The sequence below is a fragment of the Panicum virgatum genome, chromosome 4N (genome assembly GCF_016808335.1).
Source record: "Panicum virgatum strain AP13 chromosome 4N, P.virgatum_v5, whole genome shotgun sequence".
In the NCBI taxonomy this organism is placed as follows: Eukaryota; Viridiplantae; Streptophyta; class Magnoliopsida; order Poales; family Poaceae; genus Panicum; species Panicum virgatum.
The window spans coordinates 47,047,304-47,057,215 of record NC_053148.1 but is presented as its reverse complement, the minus strand read 5'-3'; the positions used below and the strand labels follow the sequence as shown (position 1 = coordinate 47,057,215).

The window sequence follows — 9,912 nt, the reverse complement described above, 5'->3', positions numbered from 1 at the left end:
GCGGTGCCAGGTGGTGGAAGACGGCGTCGCGGCAAAAGCGGCAAACCAAGACAGCCAGGGCGAAGAAGAAGGCGAGAGTGGTGCAGCGGAAGAAGGAAGGCGAAGGGTGTAAAGGGGCCCCGTACTGTCACACCGGAGTAGCGGACGCCGGGAGGCCGAATCCTTTACAGTGAGGCCAGAAGAATCAATCTCGATGGAACAAGAATTGTCAGTTGTAAACTGACGAATGGAAAGAAGATTATGAACCATCTGAGGAGCAACAAGGACATTGGGAAGACGAAAAGAGCCAGGAGCAGAAACCACGGCGGTGACAGGAAGGCAAGACCCATCACCAACCATGATGGAAGAAGGACAAGAGGGGTGTGGGGGTCGGACAGACGAGAGAATACCGACATGTGGGGTGGTGTGGAAGGAGACACCCGAGTCGGCGATCCACTCGGTGCAGACCGGTGGCGTCCTCCCTATGGCGCTGAAGGACTACGCCAGTGCAGCCTGGTCCCACCCCCCAGGCCAGGTCGGCTGCTGGCTGGGTGGAGCGGGCGGTAGCCAGAACGACGCGAACAGGGGGGCAGCAGCGGCGAGCATGGCTGCCGGCTGGGGCTGAGGACAAGGGCCCATCCCCTGCGCGGCGGGCGCGACGGCCTGCGCGGCGTGCGCGGCGGGCGCAACGGCCGGCGCGCTGTGCGCGGCAGCGAGGCAGGCGGCGGCCCGCGCGGCCTGCGTAGCGTGTGCGGCGGTGCTCAGAGCAGAGCAGCCGGCGGCAATGCCCAGAGAGATGGTTGTGATACCATGAAAGAGAGAGTAGGAGAGAATAATGATTGTGTTCCTCCAACCCTAGAAGGGTGGGTATATATAATACCTATACATGGGCCTCTAGATGAGCCTCTATACCTATGGGCTTAATATACTCCAACACATACTACTAGGTTAAATGGGAAGGCCTCCATATTTGATCCAAATTGTTTCTTCCCCTTTCACATACAGGGCAGCAAGGACATTGTGCGCCCTCCAGTTTGGTCAAATTAGCATTTTGTCTTATGGAATTCTCAATGATTTCGATGCAGTGCAGTTCTTTCTTTCTGATTGTTCAATCTTGCTGTTCAAAACTAATGTACTGTTATAGTAAGATGACAAAGAACCTTAATGGTATTCCTAAGTTTTATGTCCACATGGTGATTGCATTGATTAAATGAAAGTAAGGTTGATTGTATGAGAATAAAATTCATAGTGTCCTTCTATTCCATTCTAAATACAAGCCCAATCTCAGCTCTCTATCACCTCGGTGTTATGATCTTGGGCTTAGCGTTCTTCAAAGATTTTGTTCCTCAGAGGTATGATTGATCAGTGATTTGATTTTTCTTTTGTCCATATGGATGAGTGGACATAGATTTATATTAGTTTGCAATTGGGTAACAGGCCACAAGTGGAGAGGGGAAGAAGCTTCCAGTTGACTGAGGAAGATTTGTTTCGTGCTTCCCGAGCTGTGCTTCATGCGACACGCACGTGTATAAAAAATATTTATAATATAAAAATTATAATCAGTTTTGATAAGACCCATTTTGTATTGCGTGCTACAGCCCTTGACAAAGCAACATACAGTTGTCCAGGTGTGTTATTGACAGTCATTGCAAAAATTAATCTAATTGGAAATTGTTTCCTCAAAAATCTTAATGAAAGTATAATATCCTCTGATGGAGATATAGGGCATCTCTCTGACATTTCCTCGTCTGGTGTGATTATGGGATGATAAAAGCCCAGAACAGGCGACCACTTCTGAGCAAGTAAGTTTTCTGCTGCATGCTATTTTCAATGGGTTGGTGTTTTATTATGTTACATACTGACTGTCCAAATTTTGGAGGTTGCTGACATGTACCGTGCTCAAAAAATCAACCATGGTTATAACCAGGAGGATGAGGACCTATGCCGGTTCACTGGATTGCCTCTCAAAAAATCAACCATGGTTATAACCAGGAGGATGAGGACCTATGCCGGTTCACTGGATTGCCTTGCCGTCTGCAATGACAATTTGGTGTGGAACTGTGGATTGGAATACTTAAATTTCAACAATATTCCCCTTTATAGCATTATAATACAATCTGAGTATTTTGCTTTTGGAGGGTTCCACATATGTTGGTCATTCAAATCTTGGTGCAATGAACCTTTGTTATTTATTAATGAGATTTTTTATAGTAGTTCTATGCATTGCACTTATTTTTAAACAATCTAACTTTAAACACGTGCCTGTGCCTGCGCCTGTGCCTGCGGTGCTGAATGCTTCTACTATCAGGTAAACAATTCTTGAATGAAGTCAGAACAGGACTAGAGGATACAATCATTAGTCCATCCGCATGGGTCAGAACAAGATGGAGAGGATTTCTTCAAAGAACTAAATGATTAGGGAATGAAATGCAATAATGGGAAGTTTTGCCATCAGAACATTTTGTTTTGCTAAATGAAAAAGTCATGTCTACTGCATAGGCATGACATCAACGGGTATTAAGTTTGTACGCGCTGGCAGATTTGCAGAAAAAATGACAATGTTCTTGTTTGGTCGTTTGCATATAAACATGCACATGGGCATGGTTGATTACTCTTGCATCGTTGCACATGATGGCCTGGTGCCGGTGGCTTATGAACATTGACAATGGCAATTGAGCAGCATGCATCGATGGTGACAGGGCGACAGGGCGGCGCGTATTTGAGCAGCGGTGTGGACGGGGGAGGCATGGCCAGCGAGTGGTGGGAAAGCATGCGGCAAGTCTGACATCGCCTGTCGTGGCCTTAGGGTAGAACTCAACTTCGCCTCCTACTCGGCAAGAGCTATTTGGAGCATTATTCAGTTGGTTTGTAGCGGTCTGGGCATGGCGACCTGCCCTACATGCGGCACGGCGGAGAGAGAAATAGGAGAGTTAGGGGAAGAAAGAGACAAATAGGAGAGAGATAAAAAAATAAGTCAGGCATATATATATGCTAAACAGGAAGGTGGAAGTGAAGAATGGCCTGTCAACTTTATTCTGGGAAGATCCCTGGATAAAAGACAAACCCCTCTGCATTCTTTTCCAAGTCCTGTATGACCTCTGCTTAGACAAATTTGTGTCTGTCCATCAGTTTCTCTCACGGAGTGCTCAGCTACAATTTTCCAGATGGCTACCTCCCTTCTTATTTGACTCCTGGATTAGATTATTAAATGACATTTATGCCTTCCCTTTTGATAATACTAATGGTGAGGTTTCCTGAAAAAGGAATACAAAAGGCATTTTCTCTACCAGGTCAGCTTATGACTTCCTTACTTCCAATGATTCTGGCTTGTCCTTCTCACATATTTGGAAAGCTAAGATTCCGCACAGAATTAAAATCTTCATGTGGCTCTTGAAAAATAATGCTGTCCTCACCAAAGACAACTTGATTAAGAGAAACTGGTCGGGATCTCCCACCTGCTACTTCTGCCCCTCCCCTGAAAATATAGATCATCTCTTCTTCTAATGCTCTGTGGCGAAAGTGCTTTGGGGGCTTATAGGCCTTTGTCTGGGAGCTACCAATATCCCGGAAAACCTCACACAATATAAACTCTGGATTCAGCACTGGTTGCCAATATAAATAAAGCATGTGGTGCCAGGAGAGTTGCCGGGAGGGCATGTCGTGTACACATTTTGCGTCGCTGCGATTTGTTGGGCTATCTGGAAAAAAAGAAATGAAGCATGTTTTGAAAATAAGCTGTTGAGAAACCCGATTGATATTTTGATTTATGCCTGTGCTCTCATGTCTTATTGGGCAGGTCTCTATGGCTCGGATATGCAGAACAAGACCATGGATGGTGTGAAGCTCCTCTCTTGTGCCAACAGAGTGCTGGTTCAACAACAACGTCCGCCGCTGCTGATTGGGCCGCCGCATTCTCACTTGGAGGATGATGACACCTCTACGGATGAAGCATGAAAACGCTGTGAACACTCACTCCTCTTTGTTCTTTTATCTAGCACTCCCATGTTAAACTGGTATGTTAAAAACTCTACTCGAGGGCGTTTCCTAGGAAGCCTAGGACCCGGACGATCGGTAGTTGGGTGATATGAAACTTGAAAGTCAAGCCATATCCACCCTGCTTTGAACTTGTACCGATACCCTCTTTCCCTCCTTCCCCCTCCCCCCTCCATCTCTGTTGTATGAACTGCTGATATTTCCGTTCTTGGTAATGAAAATGGGGATGTCCTCGCTTCAAAAAAAAAATGTGGGGCCCACTGCCATGTGCCAAAAATAGACTTTATCCTATCTCATACATACCATTTATCTATTTTTTATAATTCTATATTTTTTCATGTTTCAAATATTTTATCTATTTTTACCACAATTGAGATCTCATTGTTTGTTTTCACCATATATAGTTTTTCAAAAATACTTGTTGCAACTAAAATTTAATATGGTTATTTTTTTGCAACATTGTTCTTCAGACACGTGCGATGTCGCACGTGCACCCTACTAGTTATCTAAATTTTTTTAAAAATAAAACATAACATATATATATAAATTTTAACAAAGGAAACAGAACATGTTTCCATCAATCATTTTCGGTGCTATACTCAACCTCCGACACGCGGCACCTTATCGCCGTTTGGGATTTCCGGCCAGGGGCGATGAACAGCATGCAGCGTGTGATGTGGTGACGGGCGGACGAGCCGTCGATCGATGACGCCCTCGAGTTGTTACGAAGCAGCGTCGCTGCTTCTTCTTCTCTCCCTATCTCTTTTCTGCTGCAGGTGATGCGCGCGCCATGAAGATGACGCTTGGAACGAATCTTTGTGTGCAGTGTGCTGTTGGGGCGAGCTCGTCGGCACTCGGCAGCCAATGCAAAGACTGCAGCCACGGAGAGTGGCCATGGCCGCTTCACTTGCCGGTCGTCTCTGTCCCATGCATCATCTTTTCAGGATTCCAAAAAAGTTCTGCAAACTCCGAGCCAGTTAATCCGTAAAACGGGATGGCAAGGTTTGCAAAAGGTTTATCATCTCATTGGTGTCTGCTGCCCTGCATTTTTCTGTCTCTCTTCCCGTCCTTGTCTAGTTCCAAAAGAAATTCATGTTTATGTTTGGATCTTCTGATTAAAAATTTTCCTATCACACCTGATGTTTGGACAACAATTAAAAATATTAAATATAGGCCAATTACAAAATTAATTATGTAAATGAAGACAAATTCATGAGATAAATCTATTAAACTTAATTAGTCCACAATTTAATAATATTGTTCTACAGTAAGCATGTGCAAATGATGGATTAATTAGATCTAATAGCTCGATCCTGTGAAATAGTCTCTATTTATACAATTAGTTTATACTAAATTCATATTTAGCTCCCTAATTAGTCTTGTAGTTAGCCCATATTTAGCCTTGCAGAGGCAGTGAGGATTCGCCCTGGGCACAAAAAAACCGAGAACCGAACCGAAAAAACCGAGAACCGGAGCCGAGCCGAACCGAAACCGAGAAGTTCGGTTTCATTTCGGTTCCTGGTTCTCAGGAACCGAAGTAGTCGGTTCGGTTCGTTTTTTTTTGTCGGTTAACTGAAGAACCGACAATGTCGGTACCCTGCAACTGGGGTACCCACTCCTACTGTGCCAAGACTCGCGTAGTTATCCGTAACTACGCCCTAAGGAGCTGAGCAGCTGGACCCCTGGGGTCCGACTCCATCTCACCGGACCAACGGTCCCGGACCCGCTTCCCGCTCGGGGACGGGTCCGGTGTCACCACGTGTCCCAGAGGTGGAAATGCTCAGCACCTGTGGCCGCGGACCCGGACCCCCGTAGGTGGGTCCCGGACCTCCACGAGCCATCCGGACTCCTGCAGATGGGTCCGAGACCTCCACGTGCCTATCCGGACTCCCGTGAGCTCTCGGCTCAGCTAGCTGCTCGGGAGGGGTCCGGAGCCGCCACGTGTCACGCAGACGCGGGCACGGGCGCAAGCCTTCCGCTGGAAGCTCCCTCACCCACCCGCATTAAGTGCGAGTGGTTGAGGCGGGCTCTGCTGCCTCTGGGCACGGGGCAGCTTTTGTCAGTCCACACTGTGGATCGCCAGTTACCGAGGCGGCTCGTCAGTTACCAAGACAAGCCGTGCACATGGGCGACGAGTCATGATGACCAGCTACTGACTGGAGCAACAGTGCACGCTGCTACAGTGGACTGAGACAGTAGTTCGGCGCTTCATCATGACCTCGACGCGCGGCTGCAGAGGCTAGACTCTACTCTGACAGGACAGCTCAAGACCATCCCTGGTCAAAAGCTACGCACAGAAGCCGACGACAAGATCTCCGGATCTGAGGCATTGAAGGCCAAAGTGTAGTTTATAATACATCGCCGGGTCCACATGTCGGGGCCCCGCTCAGTGTACGTGCTCCCCTTGGACATATAAAAGGGAGAGCACGCCCTCCTTCTAGAGGGAGATCTCGGAGACATACTCAGTCTGGCTCTCTGGACACACAAGCTCTCAAAACCTCTCTCACTCTCGTGGGAAGACAATACAACACACAGTGGACGTAGGGTATTACGCTTCGGCGGCCCGAACCACTCTAAATCTTGCTGTGTTCATCGTGTTCTTGAGTGAGATCCATCTGGGACTAGCTAACCCCCGAGTACACACCCTCTGGGCTAGGGCGGGTGCCTTCCGCCACCCGGCCGTGGTTTGCAGCACCACGACATTTGGCGCGCCAGGTAGGGGCATTTAGCTGGTCGCAGTTCATCTCTTCCTCGTCTCCATGGTTCGTGTGGACGACGTGGAGATGACAGAGGGTGTGGCATCATCCGCGCCACATGCCTCTCGCCTTCCTGCTCCAAGTGCAACCGTGCCTATGGAGCAGCCACCGTCGGCGGCGGCGCGTGCTGCTCGCCGGCAAGAGTCAGGGCGCCCATCAAGGGCCCCCTCACAAGCTGCGAGCGGCGGAGAGACAAATCCTAGCTCGCAGCATACCTCACAAGCCCGCTCCGGCGGAAAGCCGACTCCTGTCGCACCAAGCCCGCTCCGGCGGAAAGCCGACTCCGGTCGCACCCCCGACTCTACATCTCTGTAAGTCCTACCCTTAGAGGCCCAGCAGGGAATAAAGTCTTTTCCTTTGTAACTAGATAGTACTTCCGTGTGCTCCAGTCCGGTGAGCCTCCCCCGTGGAGGGGTCCGGACCTCTGCGAACCAGGTCCCGGGAAGCGTATTCACCCTCCGGGGAGGTCCGGAGCCGTGTAGCCGCTTAGCCTGGTTCTGTACCCTAAGCCTGCATGCTCTACCTCCCTAGGGTGGGTACCGTAGTACCTAAGACTGGGGGCCCAGAGGTCCGGACAGCTCCGGCCTCATAAACCCGTGTTCTGGCTTACATCGCACATCTCATGTACATCTAGTTATAAAGGAAAAGTTTATTCTCAGTTCGCCTCCAAGGATGTTACATTCCAATTTCAATCTACGCATTCTGTTTGCGCTAACCCCCACGTGGCTTCTTACTCTTGTGCAGTGATTGTGGTCCGAATTGAGTTGGCTAGTTAGTGACTTAGCTCGAGACCCCTCATGGAAGAGAGGGGTTCGGACCCCTGGGAACCTGCAGGTTCAGGGAAGCGCACTCATTCTCCGGGGAGGTTCGGAGCCGTGTAGCCGCTTAGCCTGGTTCCGTGCAGATTCCCTGAACCTGTTGGTTCCCAGGGGTCCGAACCCCTCTCTTCCATGAGGGGTCTCGAGCTAAGTCACTAACTAGCCAACTCAATTCGGACCACAATCACCACACAAGAGTAAGAAGCCACGTGGGGGTTAGCGCAAACAGAAAGCGTAGATTGAAATTGGAATGTAACATCCTTGGAGGCGAACTGAGAATAAACTTTTCCTTTATAACTAGATGTACATGAGATGTGCGATGTAAGCCAGAACACGGGTTTATGAGGCCGGAGCTGTCCGGACCTCCGGGCCCCCAGTCTTAGGTACTACGGTACCCGCCCTAGGGAGGTAGAGCATGCAGGCTTAGGGTACAGAACCAGGCTAAGCGGCTACACGGCTCCGGACCTCCCCGGAGGGTGAATACGCTTCCCTGGACCTGGTTCGCAGAGGTCCGGACCCCTCCACGGGGGAGGCTCACCGGACTGGAGCACACGGAAGTACTACCTAGTTACAAAGGAAAAGACTTTATTCCCTGCTTGGCCTCTAAGGGTAGGACTTACAGAGATGTAGAGTCGGGGGTGCGACCGGAGTCGGCTTTCCGCCGGAGCGGGCTTGGTGCGACAGGAGTCGGCTTTCCGCCGGAGCGGGCTTGTGAGGTATGCTGCGAGCTAGGATTTGTCTCTCCGCCGCTCGCAGCTTGTGAGGGGGCCCTTGATGGGCGCCCTGACTCTTGCCGGCGAGCAGCACGCGCCGCCGCCGACGGTGGCTGCTCCATAGGCACGGTTGCACTTGGAGCAGGAAGGCGAGAGGCGTGTGGCGCGGATGATGCCACACCCTCTGTCATCTCCACGTCGTCCACACGAACCATGGAGACGAGGAAGAGATGAACTGCGACCAGCTAAATGCCCCTACCTGGCGCGCCAAATGTCGTGGTGCTGCAAACCACGGCCGGGTGGCGGAAGGCCCCCGCCCTAGCCCAGAGGGTGTGTACTCGGGTGTTAGCTAGTCCCAGATGGATCTCACTCAAGAACACGATGAACACAGCAAGATTTAGAGTGGTTCGGGCCGCCGAAGCGTAATACCCTACGTCCACTGTGTGTTGTATTGTCTTCCCACGAGAGTGAGAGAGGTTTTGAGAGCTTGTGTGTCCGGAGAGCCAGACTGAGTATGTCTCCGAGATCTCCCTCTAGAAGGAGGGCGTGCTCTCCCTTTTATATGTCCAAAGGGAGCACGTACACTGAGCGGGGCCCCGACATGTGGACCCGGCGATGTATTATAAACTACACTTTGGCCTTCAATGCCTCAGATCCGGAGATCTTGTCGTCGGCTTCTGTGCGTAGCTTCTGACCAGGGATGGTCTTGAGCTGTCCTGTCATAGTAGAGTCTAGCCTCTGCAGCCGCGCGTCGAGGTCATGATGAAGCGCCGAACTACTGACTCAGTCCACTGTAGCAGCGTGCACTGTTGCTCCAGGCAGTAGCTGGTCATCATGACTCGTCGCCCATGTGCACGGCTTGTCTTGGTAACTGACGAGCCACCTCGGTAACTGGCGATCCACAGTGTGGACTGACAAAAGCTGCCCCGTGCCCAGAGGCAGCAGAGCCCGCCTCAACCACTCGCACTTAATGCGGGTGGGTGAGGGAGCTTCCAGCGGAAGGCTTGCGCCCGTGCCCGCATCTGCGTGACACGTGGCGGCTCCGGACCCCTCCCGAGCAGCTAGCTGAGCCGAGAGCTCACGGGAGTCCGGATAGGCACGTGGAGGTCTCGGACCCATCTGCAGGAGTCCGGATGGCTCGTGGAGGTCCTGGACCCACCTACGGGGGTCCGGGTCCGCGGCCACAGGTGCTGAGCATTTCCACCTCTGGGACACGTGGTGACACCGGACCCGTCCCCGAGCGGGAAGCGGGTCCGGGACCGTTGGTCCGGCGAGATGGAGTCGGACCCCAGGGGTCCGGCTGCTCAGCTCCTTAGGGCGTAGTTACGGATAACTACGGGAGTCTTGACACAGTAGGAGTGGGTACCCCAGTTGCAGGGTACCGACAGACAACATCATACATTTAGCCCATGAGCAATGAACCTGGCTCAAGGCCCAAAAGGAAACCCTAACATGAAGTGCCCCCTCCCACCCGTCCCATATCCCACCCGTGACCCCGACCCGAGTGCCCGCCGCCCCCTCGAGTGCCCGCTGCCCCGCCTGCCCTGACCCCGGAGGCGGCAACCGGTGAGGCCTCGAGGCCCCCGACCCCGACCCCAAGCCCCAAGGCCCCGGTCCGCGCCCAGCTACCCCTCCCTTGCGCGGCGGCGCCTG

The 9,912-nt window shown here is 51.5% G+C and overlaps 1 long non-coding RNA gene across 1 annotated transcript; it reads left to right on the top strand.

Moving 5' to 3' along the window:
• The first annotated feature begins 921 nt into the window (after positions 1-921).
• Positions 922-1,942, top strand: LOC120668525. Its single transcript, XR_005672468.1, has 4 exons — positions 922-1,331; positions 1,417-1,607; positions 1,704-1,781; positions 1,859-1,942. It is a non-coding gene; the product is annotated as an uncharacterized LOC120668525 (long non-coding RNA).
• The last annotated feature ends 7,970 nt before the right edge of the window (positions 1,943-9,912 follow it).